At 50.1% G+C, this 20,938-nt stretch overlaps 1 non-coding gene across 1 annotated transcript; it reads left to right on the forward strand.

Annotated features, from left to right (window-relative positions):
• The first annotated feature begins 7,912 nt into the window (after positions 1 to 7,912).
• Positions 7,913 to 7,997, forward strand: TRNAP-UGG (transfer RNA proline (anticodon UGG)). The gene has a single exon. It is a non-coding gene; the product is annotated as a tRNA-Pro (tRNA).
• Positions 7,998 to 20,938: the final 12,941 nt, after the last annotated feature.

Consider the following 20,938-nt stretch of genomic DNA (forward strand, 5'->3'; position numbering starts at 1 on the left):
TAGGTAGTTGGTTGTCAAAGCAAAGTGCCAGTTTTAGAACAATTAGGAGTTTGCTCCTGGTGTATCATCACAGATGTTTATTCTATTAAATAGAAGTTCGTACCTGGTGGTTTCTGGATTCATTTTGGGAAGGGAGACTAGGTGACAGGCTCACAATTAAGGCATTATAATTCAGATGGTAATGAAATGGGCCTCCGTCACAGGGAAAATGGGCCGTCCAGTGGGTCCATAAGGGGAACCTTAAAAATGAGTGTGCAAGATCGAATATTTGATTTTTGAGTGGTTTGTGTTAGTCATCAATTGTTTTGAAAATTTTCTCGAAGTTGCCCCTCTTTTCTCTTAATTCGTTGCCCCTCCTGGCCCCGTGGCTGCCAGCATCAGCGACGCAACCTCTGCCCTCTCGTTCTGGGCGCACACCGCACGGTGGGCAGGCCGGCTGTCTGTCCACATTTCCATTGTGTGACCGCATCCGGGACTCTCGTGGCCTGGGCGGGAAGGAACAGACAGCGGGCTTCAGGACCTGCGGGTCCCAGCCTCAGTCACTTCCAGCCTTGCCTTGAAAACCTTCTGCGTCGGCCACGTTGGTTTCTTCACCGACTCTTTCTCTCGTGCTTGCCTCTCGGTTTCCCTCGCGCCCTCTGCTTCCCTGAAACCCTCTCCACCTGTCCAGACGGCACCTGTCAGACCTGGTTTCCATCTCAGACCCTCGTTGACCTGGCCTGCCTTGGGCTCCGGCGGGAGCCGTCTCCACCACCGGGTTCTCACGGAGGGCCTGGTGACACCATCTGTCTTTCATTGTCCTGTGCTGCTTCCTCACATTGTGGCGTGGCTTTGGAAATGTTTCTGGTTGAGGAGAAAACAATGAAGGCCCCTTGAGAGCAGGTATCACTTTACACATGTCTTGGGGCTCCGTCAGGAGCCAGCGCCCAGAAAGTAGGCCACCCATCCGTCAATGGGGTGTCGATGTAGAAATCAGAATCACATTTCAGCCGGCAGGGAGGAGGAGCACAATTACAAATGCGCCCGTGCAGTTCGCCGAAGGCGCCGGAGAAAACGGGCTTCTTCGTCGAACTCACAGGACCCGTCACTGGACTTTTTCAACCAACATCAAACTATTTAAATTAGATGGAATCTTGAGTTGTTTGAAAAATGAATATGACTCAGTCGGACTGCAGTAGAAAGCGGGGGAAAAACAAACAAAAGCAAATCCAGAAATCCAAACAGTTCAGTCTGCTTTGGGTATTCTTTGATTTTCCCAAGAAAAGGAGCAGATTCCTGAGAAACAGGCGAGAAATTCGAAAAGTGCCTGTCATGTCTCGGCGAAGGCACACGAGAACACGACGCCTCTGGCAGGTTACCTGCAGGCTGGGCTGTACAGGAACCCCCTCTCGGAGGCGGCCCCCACCCCGCCGCAGGTCCTGCGTACTTCTGGAAAGGAAACAAAGTGCCTCTCCGGTGCTGTCCCTGTGTCCCCGGAGGGGCTCAAGACGCGTACCTTCTTCGGCGGCATCGGGGCTTAACTAAGCCCATCGTGCTGGAACACCAGCGATGGGGCTGGCCCTGAAGAAGTTGAAAAATCCCACCCTGGTCAATAGTGCATGATGAAATTAACAAGATAAAAATGACACACGAACAAACGCACTTGTGAAACTCTTCAGGGAACAAAGAGATTAGCATTTGCGGTGGTACAGGAAGAAATGGAAATGATGAAAATAACTCTCTCAGGGTTTTGAAGGGGGAGCATTTAGCATTTCGAGTTCAGTGAAAACGTGTTCACCGTTCTTGTATGAGCAAGGTGTCACGTCCCGCCGCTTAATCAAGTTAACCGAATCAGAAGCATGAGCATTTAGGGGAGTGCTGTGGTTCTAAAGGGGGCCATCCCGAGAGCCTTCACCTTCAGCTGACGAACTGGAAACTTCATTCCGGAGGATCAGCTTCTCAGCTCATACGTGCAAGTGCCAATAAAACAATCCAAGGAAGAAGCAGGTGTTCTGAACACAGAGGTGCATTTGGAGCACTGCCGGGGTGAAACCTACACGTGAGATTATTTGCGAGCTGTTTTAAAACTTGAAGACCTTCCTCCCTTTCTCCCCCAGGAAAAGTTTTAACAAGTGGATGGGGTGGTCTGAGCCCTTCCCAGCCGTGAAATCATCTGACCTTCTTCTCGCTGTGTCTCTTCGACCAGGGACTTAGACTGGATGAGACACTGATCCTGTTTGCGTTATTTTCGGAGAGCGTTTTGATGTTCTGACATTACTCCCATTCAATAGTTTAAGAAAACATGTAGATGCAGGTTTGGTTTAAACTGGTTCCCTTGGTGTCTTTCTGGGGGAAAAAAGAGAGAGAAACGGAACAAAACTACCTACTTGAGACTTATGGTTCAATACAGAATTAATGCTGGGCTTTGGGCCAGTGACCTGGGGACCAGTGCTGTGTGTTTGGGTGTTTGTGAGAGATAGCTTTGGGTCAAGGCCAGGTTTCCAGTTTTAACCCCAAGTGCTGACCTCCTTTTTAAAATTAAAAAATTTTTTTTTTTTTTTTTTTTTTTTTTTTACCAGTTTAGGTGTTTCTCTATCTTAATTCTATGCCGGGTCCCTTCTTACATCAGACTTTGGCAACACTGCTCCACAAAACGTTTGGGACTGGATATTTTCCAGAATTTGGACTCCCCCCCCCCCCCCCAGATGTTAGGAAGAGAATGAGTGTGTTATGTATAATGTATATAATGCAGTGTTCCGCAGCCCGGGACCACTCCCTTATCAGAGACGTGGATGTTTTCACAGCAAACATATGAATATTCACCCTAAGCGGGAACAGAGACTCTAAGCAGCTTCACGTCAGGGTCGTGTGCTAAGTGTATGAAATCAGCTTTCGTTTTCGGAGCTCTTTGGAGTTTTGGACGTTTGTGTGAAGGATCATGGATTTGGATTATGGCAGGACGCCCCTGCCCCCCACTCTTTTCCTTTAAACAGAAAAGGCACCGGTTCCAGGGTCCTTCAAACCCCTCTCCCATCGGTCAGTTTTCATCGTAGCTGGTGCCTCAGTGTTGTTTTAAGAATGCTTACATATTTTTAAATAGTTCACACACACACACACACACACACACACACACACACAATGGACTAAGGCCCTTGATTTAGTGGATTAAAAGCTCCCTGCACTAACAGCCAAGGCTAATTTTCATGTCCTACCCTACGTAAGGACTGTCCACAGCGCCAGGGACAGTGCTGACCCACTGATGTCCGCGTCTCACCCCTCCCCGCCAGAAAAGCCTCCCTTGCTTAAAAACACTGCACACGCCTTCATTTGCCTCTGACCCTTCGAACAAAAATAAACTGCTCATAACTAATAGAACCTAGGGTCCTAAGAGGTCCTTAAAATGATGGCAGTTAGCCCTCAGCATGCGGACGGGACTCCTGCACGGGGTAGAGGGTTGGGTTACACAGCCTCTACCATCGCATCCGGCTTTGACTCAGTGAGTCTGTGTGACCTAGATCAGGGCTAATTATAAAAGTCTGCTGTTTGAAGAGACGTTTTGCGCAGAAATAGTGAGCATTCCCATTTAGGTGGGAATGTGATGTATGTTTTAACTAGTCCTCGTTTATTTTATAAGAAAGGTCCCGAGCTGTTTGTGAATTCGAGTTGTTTGTGAATTCGCATTTGGGGCCTCTATGGGCAAATTCAACGCACACGGGCCGTGTGCCCTCGGGAAGTGTCACGGTCCTCCGTCGGATGTCACACTGCTGGACACGAGGGTACGACCTATAGGAAGTCGAGTGGCAGTCATGGGACCGACCGAGGACCCCAGTGCCAGCGTTCTGTTTGCACTGGCTCTTCAGGGTTCCATCTGGTGCTCAGAGCAAAGTGCTCCTGTTTTAGTAATGCACACTTTTGGGGTTCAGTATGTGTGGATTCCAGAGGTACAGGCTTCAGGAAGCTGGCAGCTTATGCTAGTAAGAGGGGAGAGACTTTGAAGGCCAGCATCCCCTGCATCTAAAGGGCTGGGGGGGTGCCCGAGGGAAGAAGCAGGTATGTTCTGAAGCCCACACCCAAGGGAGAGGCCCGGCCACAGGGAGGTTTAAACCCCCTGCAGGTGAACTTCACCCGCAGCAGGGGACAGAGGCCCGTGGCAGCGTCCCATCTGAGCATTTCTCGTACTTGCTCCTCTTCCCCTGGAGACCTCAGGATGTTTGCACAGCTTTTCACGTGTGGAGGAACCCTGCTTCTCCAGGACACGCCGATGGGGTGATCTCTGTCCCTAATACCTCGCCGGATTGCCGCAGATGAGTTCAAGTTCTGCGCACTTGGGTGGGCCTCCACGAAAGAGAAAGGCCGAGGGACAACTTTCCAACGTTTCCCATGCGGGGGTGTTGGAAGGTTTTGCTTCACACCTTCAGGATCTCTGTGTGAGTACTGTCTTTAGCTCCTGCACTCAGTGAACGTCTACTGAGCATCCAATAGGCCCGAAGAGCTGACCCAGGCACTGCGGTAAATGAGGGGCTGACGGGCGGGGCTTCTGCCCCCCGCCCAGGGGTTTACTGTCGGGGCCCGGGGAAGACTTTTAACAACAGCAGCGTGCAACCCAGGCGTCTTTTTAATGCCTGCTGCTGTGTTTGCTGCTCGGAAAGGAAAGGAGCCTTCGGCAAACGTCTTCCGGAACTGTGCCATGTGCCAGGCACCCTGTGAGGTGCTGGGGAGTGAGGGAGGGGGTCCCCATCTCCAGCGAATTCAGGGCCTGGTAGGGAAAGATGGCAAGGCCGTATGAGTGTTGTCACTGGTAGGAGTCTTGTAGGGGGAGACGCCTGCCGGGGGCGGTCAGTGCTGGGCACGGGGGGAACGCCAGGAGGAGGGAAGGCTCGCCAACAGCTGGTCTCTCCGGGGGGACAGTAAACCCTCACTGGGGTTGGGGAGTGGGTGTGATAGCAGTGGAGAGGGGCAGTGGGGAGGTGGGGGGGGGGCGTGCGGCCGGGCCGGTTCTCCACCCCTCCCCTCCGTTGGCCTGTCCTTGCTGAGTTACCTGCTCCCGCATGACGAGGATTCGGAAGGTTGAAGGTGTCCCGTCGAAGATGTTCTACTAAATTTAATTCCTATTTTATATGCAATGTTCCGCAACATGAGGTATAATTTGACATCTCTTAAAGAACAGTCTGATTTCCCAAATGTAGCCTGGGTGGCTGCTTCGGTGTCACGTTAGCTTCCTGTTGAATAAAGATTTCGAGCGTGGCGTGCCAAGAAGCGGTAGGGACACGGGTCCCTTTTCCAGGACACCAGTGACCCGAGCCGCGGATTCGCAGTGCAGTTTGAATCTCCCCAAAGGCGAGCAGTCAGACAGCTAAGCTTGGGAGCCCCTTCCCTGGCCGGTTGCAAGGGCAGACCTCCCCTCCCGCTGTTCCCGCGTCTGGTCGGGGCCGGAGGGCTGGCCTGGCCTGCTGGTGCTCTCACGTTGGATTCCATTTCTGTGATTCGGAGGGAGGGGCGAGCGTGTGGACAAGGCTGCTCCCTGGAGTCAGCGGGCCAGCTGTCCCCGAGGGGGATCAAGTGACTGCAGCCCCTGAAGCCGGTTTTCAGAAAGTTTCCTTACCCCCCCCCCCACCCCCCCGCCTCTCGCTGGAGCTGTGGGTGCCCTTGGTGGCCGAGCAGCTGGTCAGGAGGCCGCGACCTCTGGCGGGCCTGGCGCTTGGGCCCCAGGAGATGCCTGCCTATATGGTGACGTGGATTTCTGGGCTCAGCCAAATACATTTTTCTCTTTCTGTCTGTCTGTCCTTTTTTTTTTTTTTTTTTTAATAGAGCAATGAGTTAGAAACGAGCTGTTCGATTCAACTGTTTTTTTTTTTTTTTTTGCCTTCTCTTAAATTATTATTTTTTTAAAATGTGATAGAAAAAATTTTTTTTTTCTTCTGGGCAAATTCTTAGGATTTAATTGCACTTAAAATTACGGAGCCTGTCAGAGCAAATTGCAGCTAGCATAGTTTTACCCGAGGAAACCAGTCCTGTGATTGTCACCACCGCCAGGCTTCTGAGAGAAAAGTTGTGGGAAGGACGATTTAAAGTCTGCACGGTGAACCACACCTCAAATCAGTATTCAGCACCCAGCTTGTCGCGCTGAAAGGCAGGCCCAGGTTAGCAGCCATGATGTTGGAGGAACCAGGCTGGGATTTTTAAGGGAATCCAGAATTCCCCTCCTGGAAGAAGAAGGAGAGGGGCGCCTGGGTGGCGCGGTCGGTTAAGCGTCCGACTTCAGCCAGGTCACGGTCTCGCAGTCCGTGAGTTCGAGCCCCGCGTCGGGCTCTGGGCTGATGGCTCGGAGCCTGGAGCCTGTTTCCGATTCTGTGTCTCCCTCTCTCTCTGCCCCTCCCCCGTTCATGCTCTGTCTCTCTCTGTCCCAAAAATAAATAAAAACGTTGAAAAAAAAATTAAAAAAAAAAAAGAAGAAGGAGAGATGTCTACCCCACTGGTTTTTAAATTAAAGCGGTGTGAGTTAATCTGTAATTTCCCACCCCCCCCCAAAAAGAGCAGTCAGGTGGCTTATTCAAAATAGGAGAGCAGAAACAGTATTACCAGCTTCACGTAAAGTTGGATCTGCTCTTGGCTCAGTGGGCTCCAGCTGATTCCTGGGGAGCAAACGGAATCGCTGCACATCACATATGAGCCTTTTCTTTGACCTTGAGATAAGGGACCACCCTCAGGGTCTGCAAAGCTCACATGTCCTCTCCCTCCCCCGAAACACTTCCTTCTTTCCTCCATTTTTTTTAAACATGGCGTTTTAAGATTTGATTGATTGATTGATTTTAAATTTTATTTTAATTCCAGTGTTGTGAACATTCAGTGTTATATTAGGTCTTCCTTCCTCCACTTCCGATGAGTGAGCGTCTAGTGCTGAACGGATTTAATCTTGTGAAAGGCAGAACTTTCTGGAAGATACAAATTCACCTCACTTCGATCAGATAAAAGATAAGGTGAGACCAGACTTTGGTCTCTGGGGACAAGAGAGGACATAGTTTATATTTTTCCTTCCTTCCTTCCTTCCTTCCTTCCTTCCTTCCTTCCTTCCTTCCTTCCTCAGCACTCACACTGACCAATAATAAATCTCAACCAAATGATTATGTTTTGATTAATTTTGTTTCAGAGAGAGAGAACAAGAGCAGGTGGGGGAGGGGCAGAGGGAGAGAGAGAATCCCAAGCAGGCTCCACGCTCAGCACAGAGCTCGATGAGGGGCTCGATCCCACGACCCTGGGATCGTGACCTAAACCCAGATCAAGCATTGGACGCTCAACGGACTGAGCTGCCCACCTCAGTCAAGCAACCGTTGAATCTATAAAGGATAGGATGTTGTCTCTCTGTCATTTGGAATCATTTTTAAGTGGACTGCATTGCGTCCATCAATCATTAATACAGAATTCATCCGTATTTTTTATGTAGGTCCCTATAGATCAGCATGGGTGAGGAAGAGCGCCCACCTTATGTGAAAAGTGTGGACTCGTTTCTGCCCTCTGCCATCGTGGTGAAGGTTTGTTGAGCAACGGACCGCTTCCCTAAGGAGCAGGGTGCTCGCCGAGAACCTACGAAGAGCACGGGCGTGGAGGCTGACCGCCTCGGGTCCGGCCCCGGGATTCAGCTTGGAGCTGGGATGCGCAGGTCACTGGGCGCCCGCACCTGCGTTCCCTCATCTGCAGTGGCCGTGGGCATCAGCGTCCTCATCCGAGCTGCTGTAGGGACAAACCCGCGGACCCAGGTAAGGTCCTTCGCGCGGCGCCTGACACGTCGTAGAGGGTGTGACGTTGTGATCAATCGTTACGGAGAAGACGGGATTTTACAAAAACAAAATTAGAAACGCTGAGGACTCTGGATATTTGTCTTGAAAGTGATGTGTACTTTGCTCTACTGGCATATTAAGAATATTAGCCTGGGGGCGCCTGGGGGGCTCAGTCGGTTGAGTGTCTGACTTGGGCTCAGGTCGTGATCTCGCGGTGCGTGGGTTCGAGCCCCACGTCGGGCTTTGTGCTGACAGCTCGGAGCCTGGAGCCTGTTTCAGATTCTGTGTCTCCCTCTCTCTCTACCCCTCCCCTGCACATGCTCTGTCTCTCTCTCTCTCTCTCTCTTTAAAGTGAATAAAATTTTAAAAAAATTAGAAAAAATATTTTAAGAATATTAGCCTGTTATCTGTCATTCATGTGATTATGTACAACCTCAATATGTGAGTCCTGATGACGTTTAAATATCTGTTGCCCGTGAACGCCGTGGGATCACTAGTACGTGTGTGCTCGGAGTGCATACGCCTCAGACGTTCTGCAGGCTGTTGGGTGGCAACAGTAGGGCTGGTATCAGCCTCGTGTCCCTACAGCTAACATGAGCCGCGACACGACCACATACACCGCCGGTGAAGTCGGAAGGCTGTGTGCGCAAATGGGCCTCTCCGTTGGGTCCCTGCTGCGGCCACTGTGTACTCCGCAGCGGAAAATGGGGACCTCAGAGGCTTGTTCTCCTCTGGCGCCATTGGGGATGTGGGAGGAAGGCTTCCTTCCTCTTCTTCCTGGCAGAAAGGGGCATCCAGGGCCCCCGAGCTGGCCAGTGCCGCTGGTGCACCTGGCAGGCGGAGTGCCGGGGTCAGGCTGGTCCCTTGCACCGGAAGGCACGAGCAAGGTGTGAGGGAAAGGACGACCTCGTCCAGGGGCCTCGGGCACGCCTCAGAAGCTTCTAAAGGCTCCCGTTCCTTCCGTTGTGTGAAGGCTAGCTAATGTCACCAAGATGAGCTGCAGGGACCTGCCCTCCCTCTTCACAGGCAGGGCGGGTGACAGACGTCACTTGGTGTCATAAGAGCACGTCCCAGCTGAGAAAGAGGCAGTTGCTTTCTGGAGCGGTTTTCTTTTATAAATGCCTCCAGCTTTTACAAAATGCAGTAGGACCTCCGATGTCAGTCGGTGATCATGTGAGCGGGCGTGTTTTGTCCAGTCCTGCCTTTCACAGATCTGTGTTTCTGGGTGTGTGGTTTTTCACAAACAGCTTCTCCCACCGTGCAGCTCTGTTCAGAGAAAGGGAAGGCCAGGTTACACCCTGAATCGTTGCCCCACATAAAGGCCCTTCCAACTTATATTAAATAACGGCAAGAGAGAAAAAAAAGACAGAGGATTCCCTACCCAATTCAGTCTGGAAAACTGAGCTAGATCATATAGTGAATGTGGTGCGTCTTTATTTGTTGAGCTTTGAATAGGCTCAGTATTAAAATATCTTGGGGCTCCTGGGTGGCTCATTCGGTTAGGCGTCCGACTTCGGCTCAGGTCACGATCTCGCGGTCCGTGAGTTCGAGCCCCGCGTCAGGCTCTGTGCCGATGGCTCAGAGCCTGGAGGCTGCTCCGGATTCTGTGTCTCCCTCTCTCTCTGCCCCTCCCCTGCTCATGCTCTGTCTCTGTCTCAAAAATAAGTAAATACATTAGAAGAATAAAAAAAGAATAAAAAAATAAAATCTCTTATCCCTACTATTTTAGAAAGTGCACACAATATACTCCTATAGTATGCCATTGATTTACTTTCAGACTGTAAAATTAGGTTCAAATCTGTCCACTAAAAACCTTTCTGATGACCTACTTAAGGTAACCTGGTGAAAAATAGTGACGATTCAGTCCACAGAGGTAAACCGGCTTGCGTAAAATACTGTTAATGATCAGTTGTTTGATCTTGTCCTGGTATCCTTGAACGCTGGTTCGCTGTCTGATTTCATTCAACCTTTAAAACTGGTTTGTGGTGGGTACACATGTAAGTCTTGTTTATGAAAAGACAGCATTTTCGGTTGGGGCTCCGAGTAGGGATTGTGGAATAATACATCGTTACAGAATGCATTTTTAAAACGGCTTATAGATTTTTTTTTTTTTCTCCTGGAGAGAACCTCGTGCTGGCATCTTGCACGGGGCTGTGAGCGTCCTCGATTCCTTCGTCTCGAAGCCGAAGGGACTGAAGCGATAATATCTTCGTTACCTGCTGACTCTCCCCGACGCCGCTCGGAAGGCTTCCCCTGCCGACTCCCTGGTTCCCACTATCAGTCTGGAGAGTTGGGTGCCCTTCTCATGTACATCTTATCGGTGAGGGGACCTCCGCCCCGTGAGGCCAGATACCTCATCCGAGGTCCAGGGGGGACCCCATCAGAGTTCAGGAATGTGTGTGCTCAGTGATGGTATGGCACTGCTTCTCAGGACTGAAGAGTCCGGGAGTCCTTTATTTCCAGGGACAGCCTGTAGTGTTGCAGACTGTGCAGTAATAAACACGAATGGGGGTAGATTAGGACTATTGGGCTGATTTCACAATGGCAGGTGTTTTGAACTTCTGCTTGAAGTACTTGTCCGTAGCAGGCGGCCTGTTCCTGCGGTGGGATTTAGGAACACTTGCCCAGTTTGGACACCGTCCCTGCGTGATGATCAGAGGGCGTTTCCGAATTGAATTCGTCCTGTGGAAATTTAAGAAAGAGCTAATGTTATAATTATAGTACGGACTCTACGTACAATGCAAACTGTTAGCTTGATAGTGACGAGGGGAGAGCTAAAAATACAGTTTTATTTTACTTTATGAAATTAAAATTTTAAATGTTTATTCATTTTTGAGAGAGAGAGAGAGAAAGAGAGAGAGGCAGAGAGAGAGAGGGAGACACAGAATCCGAAGCAGGCTGAGCTGTCAGCACAGAGCCCGATGCGGGGCTTGAACCCACAGACCGCAAGATCATGATCTGAGCCAAAATCGGATGCTTAACCGACTGAGCCACCCAAGTGCCCCCAAATATTTTTAAATTTAAAGTTTATTTATTTATTTTGAGAGTGAATGTGCATGGGGGGGGAGAGGGAGAGGGAGAGGGAGAGAGAGAGAGATAGAGAGAGAGAGAGAGAATCCTAAGCACTGATATGGGGCTCGATCTCACAAACCGTGGGATCATGACCTGAGCTGAAATCAAGAGTCAGACGCTTCACCGACAGAGCCACCCAGGTGCCCCTGGATCATATGGTATTTCTGTTTTTAATTTTTTGAGAAAGCTCCGTACTGTTTTCTGCAGTGGCTGTGATCTTTGACCAAGGAGGCAGGAATGTCCAGTGGGAAAAAGACAGTCTCTTCGATAAATTATCCTGGGAAAACTGAACAGCCACATGCGAAAGAAGGAAACCAGACCACTTTCTTACACCGTACACAAAATTCACTCTAAGTGGATTAAAGACCTAAATGTGAGGCCTGAAACTGTAAAAATGTATAGAAGAGAGCCCAGGCAGTAATCTGACATGGACCATAGCAACACTTTTCTAGATATGTCTCCTAAAAACATGATTTTAATTAAAAAAATCATCCTGTGTATCGAGCGTCTCTCCCGAGCCGGTGCCTTCTCTCAGGAGCTCTGGGGCTGGTCTGGTAGGAGAGAGACCCACAGGCGGAGAGGACAAAAGCATCCTGGATGGACACGAAGAGGCTTGCCAATGTACAAGGGACATCACGGAGGTATAAAAAGCAAATGTTTTCCAAGTACAGTCTCCGATCCTCAAGAATACCAGTAGTTTCAAAAGTAACTGTTAAACATCAACTAGGGGAATACTAGTGCAGGGGAGTGGCGCTTCATGAAACGTTGATTGGCGACTGCATTCTTTCGAAACCGGAATGGCTCCCGAGGGCTTCATTGCACAACCCGGGACCCAGGCAGACCAACAGACCGTTCAGTGACTAGCAGGGTACTGCATTTCCGACATCTGTGTATCTCAGCACGTTTGATTTATTGGGTAAGTGAGTCACGGATGATCAAATGTCCTTGAAGGGACCCCACCCCCCATTCCTCTGCACTGGAGGATCCCAGGAGCTTGTGAGGGTGGAGGGCGAAGGCTCAGTGATGTTTAGAGTCTGGGTCGGTCTCATTAGGGGACCAAATGTGTCTGTGCTTGTTTCGAAGCAGAAGAAACACACTTTTAGAGGAAGGAGAGAAACCCAGCTGTAATCCTGCCCACTGGAGCCCATGGCATAACTTCCAGATGGTGATATTCAGATTCTTTTGATATTCCTCCAGCTAGGAATATGAAATACGTACGAGGAAAAAAAAAAAAAAAAAAAAACAACACCCAAACTTATGCCCTGGAAAACACGATAAGCGCATCCTAACTCCTGACAATCTCTGGCCTGTATTTAATGAGATGGTCACCTTCCGCTGTGAACGTGGTGAAGTCAACTGTGGGTGATACTAAAGTATAAACCTCCTGCGGTCACTCGTGGGTCTATGATTTCATCTGCCGGCTGGCTCAGCATTGCTATGCCCCGAAGAAGTTCTGGGGGGTTGTAGATGCTCGGAAATACTGATGACCCAGTGTCCTCACGGTTGCCAGGGGCAAACGTAAAGTGGAAGGCATCCGATGAAGTGCCTTTGGGGCAATAATTTAAAATACACCATTGAGCACTTCACGGTGGCGTTTGATGGTGCAATCTTCTCGAACCTTTGCCTGGTTCTCAAACAACTGAAGAAGAATAAGGGAGCCCAGGGGAGGAATAAACAAGAGGGAGACAGAATGGTGGAGAAATCCAGTAGCGGTGGAGACCGCGGGGGGTGGGGAGCCTGAAAACAAATTGGAAAGTGGGCTCGCTGGCGAGCACAAGCAGCATCCGTATTTCAGGAGTAATTGTCGAGAGTTAATTTTGAGAGGGAAGGAGGATTTTCCTTCACTTTTTTACACAAGACGGCTCTCCATCATGGACTGTTGTAGCAACGAAAGAATCTGGCGCTTGGCTGAAAACTCAAAGGCAAAAAAAAAAAAAAAAAAAAAAAAGCAAAGTCCCCTTAAGGATATCAGCCCCAGACTACAGGAGTCCGTTGGAAACATCTTAGTTTTAAGAAGGTGGCAGAATTACATAATTATTCACAACTCATAAGAAATTAAAATACCTCTTCCAAATATGAAGTTGTAAGATAACACAAACCACAAATTCTAGACTTGCGGACTGTGTGCATCTTTAACTCTCCCACACAGAAACCCACAGCAAAATGTCTGGGCTGAGAACACATGACTGCGTGTCCCTTATGTCCCTTGGAACCTCGCGCAGGAGGAGGTCTCTGGGAGGGGCTCCTTCCAGCCCCGACTTGGAGGAGTCGGGTCAGCCGCGATGCTGCGAAGAAGCAGGTGGCCCCCACGAGGTGCCGGGGACCACAGACGCACCTTCTCTCCCCCTCACAGCAAAGCTGCGCGAGGTGAGGAATGACGGAGAAGGTTCTGGAACAAAGGGGCAGCCAGATGGGAGGAACATGGGAAATATGGAGAAACGGTCCAATGGGCCCAGGCAGTGTGGGATTCCGGGCCGGAGACCCTGCACGTTCCTCCCGTTTGTGAATATCTTTGGAAAATCACAGCATTTCATTCAACCAGACTTATTTTGAAAGCAAGTGAGTGTTACCTGTTAAAAATCCAAGGGAGTTGTTTTGGTCTAGACAGTAAGCATCTCTCAGTCCCGTTTTAAGGGCCTAACCTGCTCCCCACCCCGCACAAGGCCCTGGGGGTTCTCAAGCAGAGCGGGTGGCTTCCTGCCCACAGGGTATTCATCACGAGTAGGGCAGCTGAGTGCGGGAACCTGGTCGGTACGGTGCACAGTGCCAAGGAGGAGAGGAAATGCAGGTGGGGTGGGCGCCCTGGAGCAGGAGGTGGTGAGCCCCAGAGCAGGAGTGGGCGTGAGCCCAGGGCTTGAGGAAGCATCCTGAGAAGGGATGGGTGCATTCGGCAGGGGGGTGATCGAGGGTGCAAGGCTGCGGAGGTTGGGGGGCACCTCACGACTGGGGGGCTTTGTGTGCCGCGTCGAGCTGGCGCTGGCCGCGGGGAGGGGCGAGGACCCAGGATGCCTCCTAGGCTCCCCTCTGGGAGCCACAGGTGCCTGGCAGCTCAGGGTGGGTCCCGCCTACTGGGGAGGGAGGGATGGGCACTTGGGAGCAAGTGCGGGCGGGAGCAGAGTCTGTGGAATTCTCTCCATCGGGAGGACCTGGGAGCCACTGCCGAAGCCGTTGGTTGGAAACACGAACTTACTGCCTTGGGCAGAGTGAGTCGGGGTGCAGGGGGTAGGTTCTCCAGGGCAGAGCTGTGACTTACGCATCTCGGGGTCCACTGTAGTGCACACAGTCGGTGCCCAGTCAATATATTTTAACTGGAAATACTTGCCCCTGTTTCTAGAGACCATGATAGGCAATGCTCTTTCCGCGAACTTCTCTTACTCAATTTTTATAAAAGCGCATCATCTTGACAGAGGAAACAGGCTTAGGAACATGACACAGGATGTGCCCCAGGTCTGTCCGGTTTGGGTCTTCTCCATTTTCCTAGCTGTTCTTTGCCGAGTCACCCCCCCACCCCCCCACCCCCCAAAGAGTAGTGTCTTTGAACCGCACGTTAGCCGCCTAGACGCTAAATTCAAGGAATGATTAATGCCGCGTTCTACTGCGTACCTACCATCTACCAAAGCACATGGACGGTGTGTGGCTGTTGCCCTTTGGGAACTCATGGTCTAGTTTCTTGGCTTAAGGTGGTGGAAATGGGACGTGATTGACTTCTCGGAAGAAGTGAGACCCACAGAAGGGTTGGGGGCCGAGCAGCCTCAGTGGTCCTCTGTTTGGAAACCCTGTGGCGGGACCCCCACTGCCAGGAGCCCAGGAGAGCCGTCTCCGGTAGCGCACCCCCTCCCCCCCACCCCCCATGCAGAGTTCGCTAGCCTCGCCCGCCCGGAACTGACAGCTAAGGGGTTAAAATAACAAATAAATGACTTTATTTAGACTTGAGCATTTCTGGCAGTTTTTCTGGATTTTTTTTTTTCCCCGCAGTATTTGATGTGACAGCTTTTGTTTGCTTGCGCTTGTCTCTTTCGAATTTCTCATATCAGCGGTAAAAGCTATTTCTTTTTCCTGTAACATCTTGAGCTTGGTATCCAATGAAGGGAGAAATTGCTCTTACATTACTTGAAATTATAATATTATACCTAATTTTGGGGGGGAGAAAAATTAGAGTAATTTAGATCTCCAGGCACTGAGGATTTTGCAGACAGGTCATTTGCAGCACTGTTGCTGATTATTCATCCATAAAAGTGTTTTTACCGCGGGGGAGGCTCCATCATTTCTGGTGTTCTTTAGAAACGCTGATTTTCGAGGCCCATCCAGGCAGGAGAAGGACGGTCATCATCCATCTCGAGCCAATGGTCTGGCTTTGATGGGGCTCGGGCCGGGGAGCCGCCGGGTCTATCAGCGGGATAATTTGTTTGAGTGGCTAATGAGAAATCTTAAGTGACATGTCTCAGGGGTGGGGAGAGGATGAAGTGCAGAGGGGCCGGTCCCCGGATCTGCGTGGCTGCCAGCCGGTGTCTCCTAAACTTTTCTGTGTATATGGCGGAAAGCACAGCCTCCCCCTGCAAAGAAGGACACGGAGGAGCCACATGCCAGTGGGATTCTGTAATGTGGGCTGCGGTGTAAACAGTGGTACAGTTGAACTGGGGGCTGTTCGCGAAAAACCCGTAAGTAATTAAGCGCTCCCTCCAGCAAGGTAAGAGCCGAGGCTGAAGTATATTAGTACAAAAAAAGAAAGAAAGAAAGAAAGAAAGAAAGAAAGAGAAAGAAAGAAAGAAAGAAAGAAAGAAAGAAAGAAAGAAAGAAAGAAAAGAGTGAAACCTTTGTTGGTGGTTGTACACTCCCTTTTTTCTTTCTAAATGTAAATAAATAAGGAATTCTGGTGAGACCAAAAACCTCTCGGATCCCGTTACTGACCTAAGGAGAAGAAAACAAAGGATGCAACCATTGTTGGCTGCGTGTTTTAAATTGCCGAGGTCAGAACAAAACTTAGATTACCCAGCCTCAGCAGGCCCCACGCCGTGCTCCAGGGATAGAGGATACTTCTTGGGGAAGGGGAGGAAGATTCCACGGTGCACTCAGTTTGGGGAACCCCGCACGGCATTTCCCCTCCTCCGGGGTCCCAGCGCACCTCAGCGAGTTAACAGAATGCTGCGTTTCTTTGCATGACCCAGCGACCTGTGGTCCCGGGTGACCAGCGACCCGGCTAGCGCCTGCTCTGCCGACCACCTTCCCTGTCCTCCGAGCTCGCCCCACGGCACTCCCTCTGTGTCGCTGTCACCCCCGGCCTGCTGTGCTGTGTGTGGCCAGGTCTAGAGACGGACTCCACGCTCCTCCAGTCTCACCTGTGCGTTTGCAAAGCGCCCGGTGCAAGGAGCGGGATCCACTCGCTGTTGAGACCTCGACCCGCGGTGGGCCCCTGAGGGACCTGGGCTCGCTTCGGACCTGCCGATGGTGAGGAAGGTTAGAAGTAAGAGCTTGTGGAGCGGGGAGCGGGGGCAGTGGAAGTGAGAGACGCGGAGCCTCCCACCTCGAGTTCTCCCGCTGCTTGCATCCCGCTTCAGCGGACACGGCAGATACCTTCGCTGGAGTCTTTGTCTACACTCGCAAGTCTACACTACACTTTGTCTACACTACACTTGGCGCTCGCAAGAATGAGAACATACAGAAGACATTTTGTTGTGCAGTTAGGAAGAGAAATAATCTGGCGGACTGAGGCCCAAGTTAACTGGCGAGGCTGGGTGCGTAACGTCAGGTTTTCCTAAAGGGCACGGGCAGAGCGCAGGGCTTAGAAAAGAAGCCTTGGGAACTTGGGTCTTCTAGGCGCAATCGGAATGGGTGACAGGAGATTGCTGTCACCCTGTGAGGAGATGCAGGGCCGTCACCAAGGGGGACGCAGCGAGACGGCGCGGTGAGCGTGGCTCGGCATCTCGGGAAGAGCGTGGGCTTTGTGAGCCAGCGGTCCTGGGTCCAAGTACCTGCAGCTTCGTTTCCTACTCACGTGATCTTGAACCAGAGGCCCCGAGTCTTTATTTTTAAATATTTAAAAATACTTACCTTCAATTTTATTAACTGCCTATAAATGAAAGACATATGCAATATAAATTTTTAACGTTGATAACACCCGCGCCCTAAGTAGCTTGCATAGATACTTTATGTATCTATTTGAACAAAATATACGAGGTTGTTAACACAGGTGATCTGGGGGGGGTGGCCTCCTGGTTGAGGGTCAATGTTGGGGAAGGCCTGTGGCCAGCCTCGCCTGCGACGTTCATGCCTTGGTGCAGCCCCTGCTCACAGTGAGCAGACCTGACCCGGGTAACCGGGAGAATAGCACTTTCAAGGCGAGTTCATACAAGACATTGCAGCTTCCACCATGCTGTCTGCTTTTGCTGAGAGAAAAGCCAGCCGCCATGTTGTAAGGACACTAAAGCAGCTTTCTAGAAAGGCCCGTGCGGTGAGGGACACAGGACCGGCTGGCACCCTCCTGCCAACCATGTGGGCTCTTAGAGCTCCCAGCCCCAGTCGAGCCTTCTGATGATGGCCGCCCCACCCAACTGCGACCTGATGAGAGACCCTCCACTGAGAACCACCCAGCTGAGGGCTCCCCAACTTCTGACCTCCCGAAGCTCCAAGACGGTGAATGTGCATGGTTGTTTTCGGCTGCTGGGGTCTGAGTTATCCTGTAACGTAGCGACAGGTGACTGAGACAAGTCAGGGAGGTGAGGCAGACGAGAGGGGAAGGCTGTGCCAAAGCGCCGTGACGTGCGTGATGTGAGTTCATTCACATACACTTTTACATAAGTGCATATAAACGAACTAGAAAAATATGTAGTCACAGACTTGTAGGAATGTCTGTGTTACAGAGTCAATTGCCAAGTGACAAATATAAATTATGGAATAATGTGTGTAGAATGATTCTATTTTGGTATAAAGCAAGCAAGAAATCCACCCTCGTGTGTTTGTAGAAGTAAGGGGAAGGGGGTGGTGGGTTTCTTCAGGGCGTAGAAGGTGAGGGGCATGGAGGAGGTGACCACATCTGCTTTTGTGGGATCTTTTTGCCTTGTTTCACTTGTTAGCATAAGCTTACATTATTTTTGTAATTTAGTATATGTAAATTAAAAGAAAAATTAAAAGGGGGCACTTGGATGGCTTAGACATTCCTCCCCTTCCCCAAATGAGAGTCCGACTCTTGATTTTGGCTCAGGTCATGATCTCAGGGTTCATGGGATCGAGCCCCATCTTGGGCTCTGTGCTGACAATGCAGAGCCTGCTTGGGATTCTCTCTCTCTCCCTCTCTCTCTGCCCCTCCCTGCTCGTGCTCTCTCTCAAAAACAAATAAACATCTTAAAAGAAATAAAAAATTTAAAAGAAGAGAGTGATTGAAAATGAAAAGCAGTAAGAAATAAGGAAACCTGCTTGGCGTAGAGAGGCACTCATGAAAGGTCCTCGTCTGTGCCGTGGGCCTGTCTGCTGGTCAACGTCGGTGATCTCGTGAAGCCTACAGACCTAGGTCACACTAATGAACTAACATACACAGGCTTGCAAAGGAAACCTGTTCTATGGAAATAGTTACAATATATTAAAAGGCAAACTTGTGATATAGTAATATATGTGCTTCTTTTTAATTAATTTTTTAAATGTTTATTCATTTTTGAAAGAGGGAGAGAAAGAGAGAGAGCATGAATGGGGGAGGGGTGGAGAGAGAGAGGGAGACGCAGAATCCGAAGCAGGTTCCAGGCTCTGAACCGTCAGCACAGAGCCGGATGCGGGGCTCTAACCCACACACTGCGAGATCGTGACCTGAGCCGAAGTCGGACGCTCAACCGACTGAGTCACCCAGGCGCCCTGTAATATGTGTGCTTCTTATTTTAAGTAAGATATAGTGGTGAATGTAGCAACTAGCATCATTTCAAAGCAGTGATGAGCGTAAGTGGTGTTTTAAGATCCCCGCAATGATGTGAATGTGGTTAAGAGCACATTTGTGATTTCTGTGGATGACAGGGTCCTAGGAACTGTTAATACTATGAAGATTTGCTGCCTCCGTTCGTAGCGGAAGGGAGCGTACTAATGTCTGAAAGAGAGTAGAGAACATAAAGATCTAATTATTTTCCCATGCAAGTTCACAGACTCCTTTGCAGTGAACTGTAGTTACAAATAAGTCAGAGTCCAGACTGCATCATTTTGGGAACATGACTTGAGAACACGGGACATGACGTCTTTGTGGGTAATGGGGTCACGGAAAGGCAAGCCCAGAGGCACTCAGGTATGTCGACAGGGCAGGACCCAGATGGGGGTGCAGCGGGGTGCCAGTGGGGTAGCCGGCCGGGCTGAGCAGGACAAAGGACAGCGGCCACCGTGTGCACCCTCCTGGCGTGGTGCGTCCGTGGGGCCCGGCACACAGCTCTCATGCTGCCCTTCTGTGCTGTTTTTCTTTCTTCTTCCTTCTTTTTGAAAGAAGCTTTGAAAAGCAGCACAGCTGGAAAAAAAGCACACCGGCCTTATTGTTTCATGTTTGATAGGACCCCAGTCTCCTATTTCCGCCCTGATCCAGGAGCCTGGACTTGGGAGGGATTACGCACTGGCCCAGCTAATGACCAAGGAGTTCCTTTCCCCATTGTTTTCTTTTTCTCTCTTTCTCTTTCTTTCTTTCTTTCTTTCTTTCTTTCTTTCTTTCTTTCTTTCTCCCTCCCTCCCTCTCTCTCTCTTTTGTCTGTCTTTCTTTCTTTCTTTCTTTCTTTCTTTCTTTCTCTCTGCCTCCCTCCCTCCCTCTCTCTCTCTTTTGTCTTTCTTTCTTTCTTTCTTTCTTTCTTTCTTTCTTTCTTTCTTTCCTTTTTTTAATGTGTGTCCATCTTCTTCAGGAACCCACAGAGAGAAAGAGTGCTCTGCAGGTTACGGCTTGGGTGGCCTGACATCCTGTAGTAACCATACCAAATGCTCTTTGCTGCTTTACATTTTTATGATTTTTAATTTTTCTGCTTTCATTCTTGATTCCCATTTTATTCTTGGTAGCTTTTTGGGGGCAGTTGTTTTATGGAGGTAATACTTTGAGCTAATTTCTGGTCATTGCTGGCTTTCTTGAATTTCTTATTTAACTATTTCTAAAATTATAGAGTTTGTTTAGGAGCTTAGGGACTTGGGTCAACACACCAACAAGGGCCCCTTTGGATTGATACCCCTCCCTCCTAGGGCCCCCTTGACGGGGCCTCACCATCTGGGGAGGTAAATCATGTAACTTGCCAGCAAGCTTAACAAATTGGAAAGATCCAGAGACCCAGAGCCAAAGGTCAAGGCCTTTCCAGACTGTTAGTTGGATATTCTCATAACCAGCCAATCGCTTAATCATTCATAAAATATTTATGGAGTACTTCTTATGTGTGAGTCACTTTGCTAAGAGTTGCAGGCAGTGTTCTTCAAACTGTGTGTCACACACATTAGTGGATTAGTAAAATTAACTTAGGGAGTCGTGACCAACATTTAAAAAATGAAATAGAAAACAATAGGCTCCGTAGTAGTCAGGGTAAATATTGTATCGTGAAACGTACGCCTGAGATCTACACACATCCACACGCATGCGTGGGTATACCAGATTACAACGTATAGCATATTAATTTCATATTTTGGGTCATTGCCAAAAAACTGGGAAGTCCTAGCTAGGGATATTCAGCAGACCTTAAAGATTAGAGTTCTCCAGTCGTTGAAGTTGTGGCTCAGTGCAATAACATGTTTTTCATGGCTACATGAAAAGCCGAGAGCACAGGGCAGCCGTGTGATTCTACAGAACGCCTGGGGGAGCACCTGCCCTAGGTGAGCATGAGCCCAACCTCGGAGGTGGTCTTCCCTGGAGGCAAGGGGAGGAGTCTCTTGAATTCGGGAGTTGGCCTACCTTCGGACGGCCTCTGGGGAGAGGCATCACCTCTCGGGGGTGTGGCTCCTGCGTGGTGGACAGAGGAGACCCTGGAGGGAAGGGGGCATCCAGGAGTACCCCACACTCACAGCTGGGGGGGTGGACACACCGAGGCGGTAGGTGAATCTGGGCGGGTCACCAGCAGGGTCTGCTGCGTGGAGCTCAGACTTCGTAATGGAGGTCCGAGCTCCCTCGGAGGTTGGATGAGGCCTCA

This window comes from Lynx rufus, unplaced genomic scaffold (assembly GCF_022079265.1).
Source record: "Lynx rufus isolate CCGP_SWC_20201006 ecotype Redwood Valley unplaced genomic scaffold, mLynRuf1.p SCAF_17, whole genome shotgun sequence".
Taxonomy (NCBI): domain Eukaryota; kingdom Metazoa; phylum Chordata; class Mammalia; order Carnivora; family Felidae; genus Lynx; species Lynx rufus.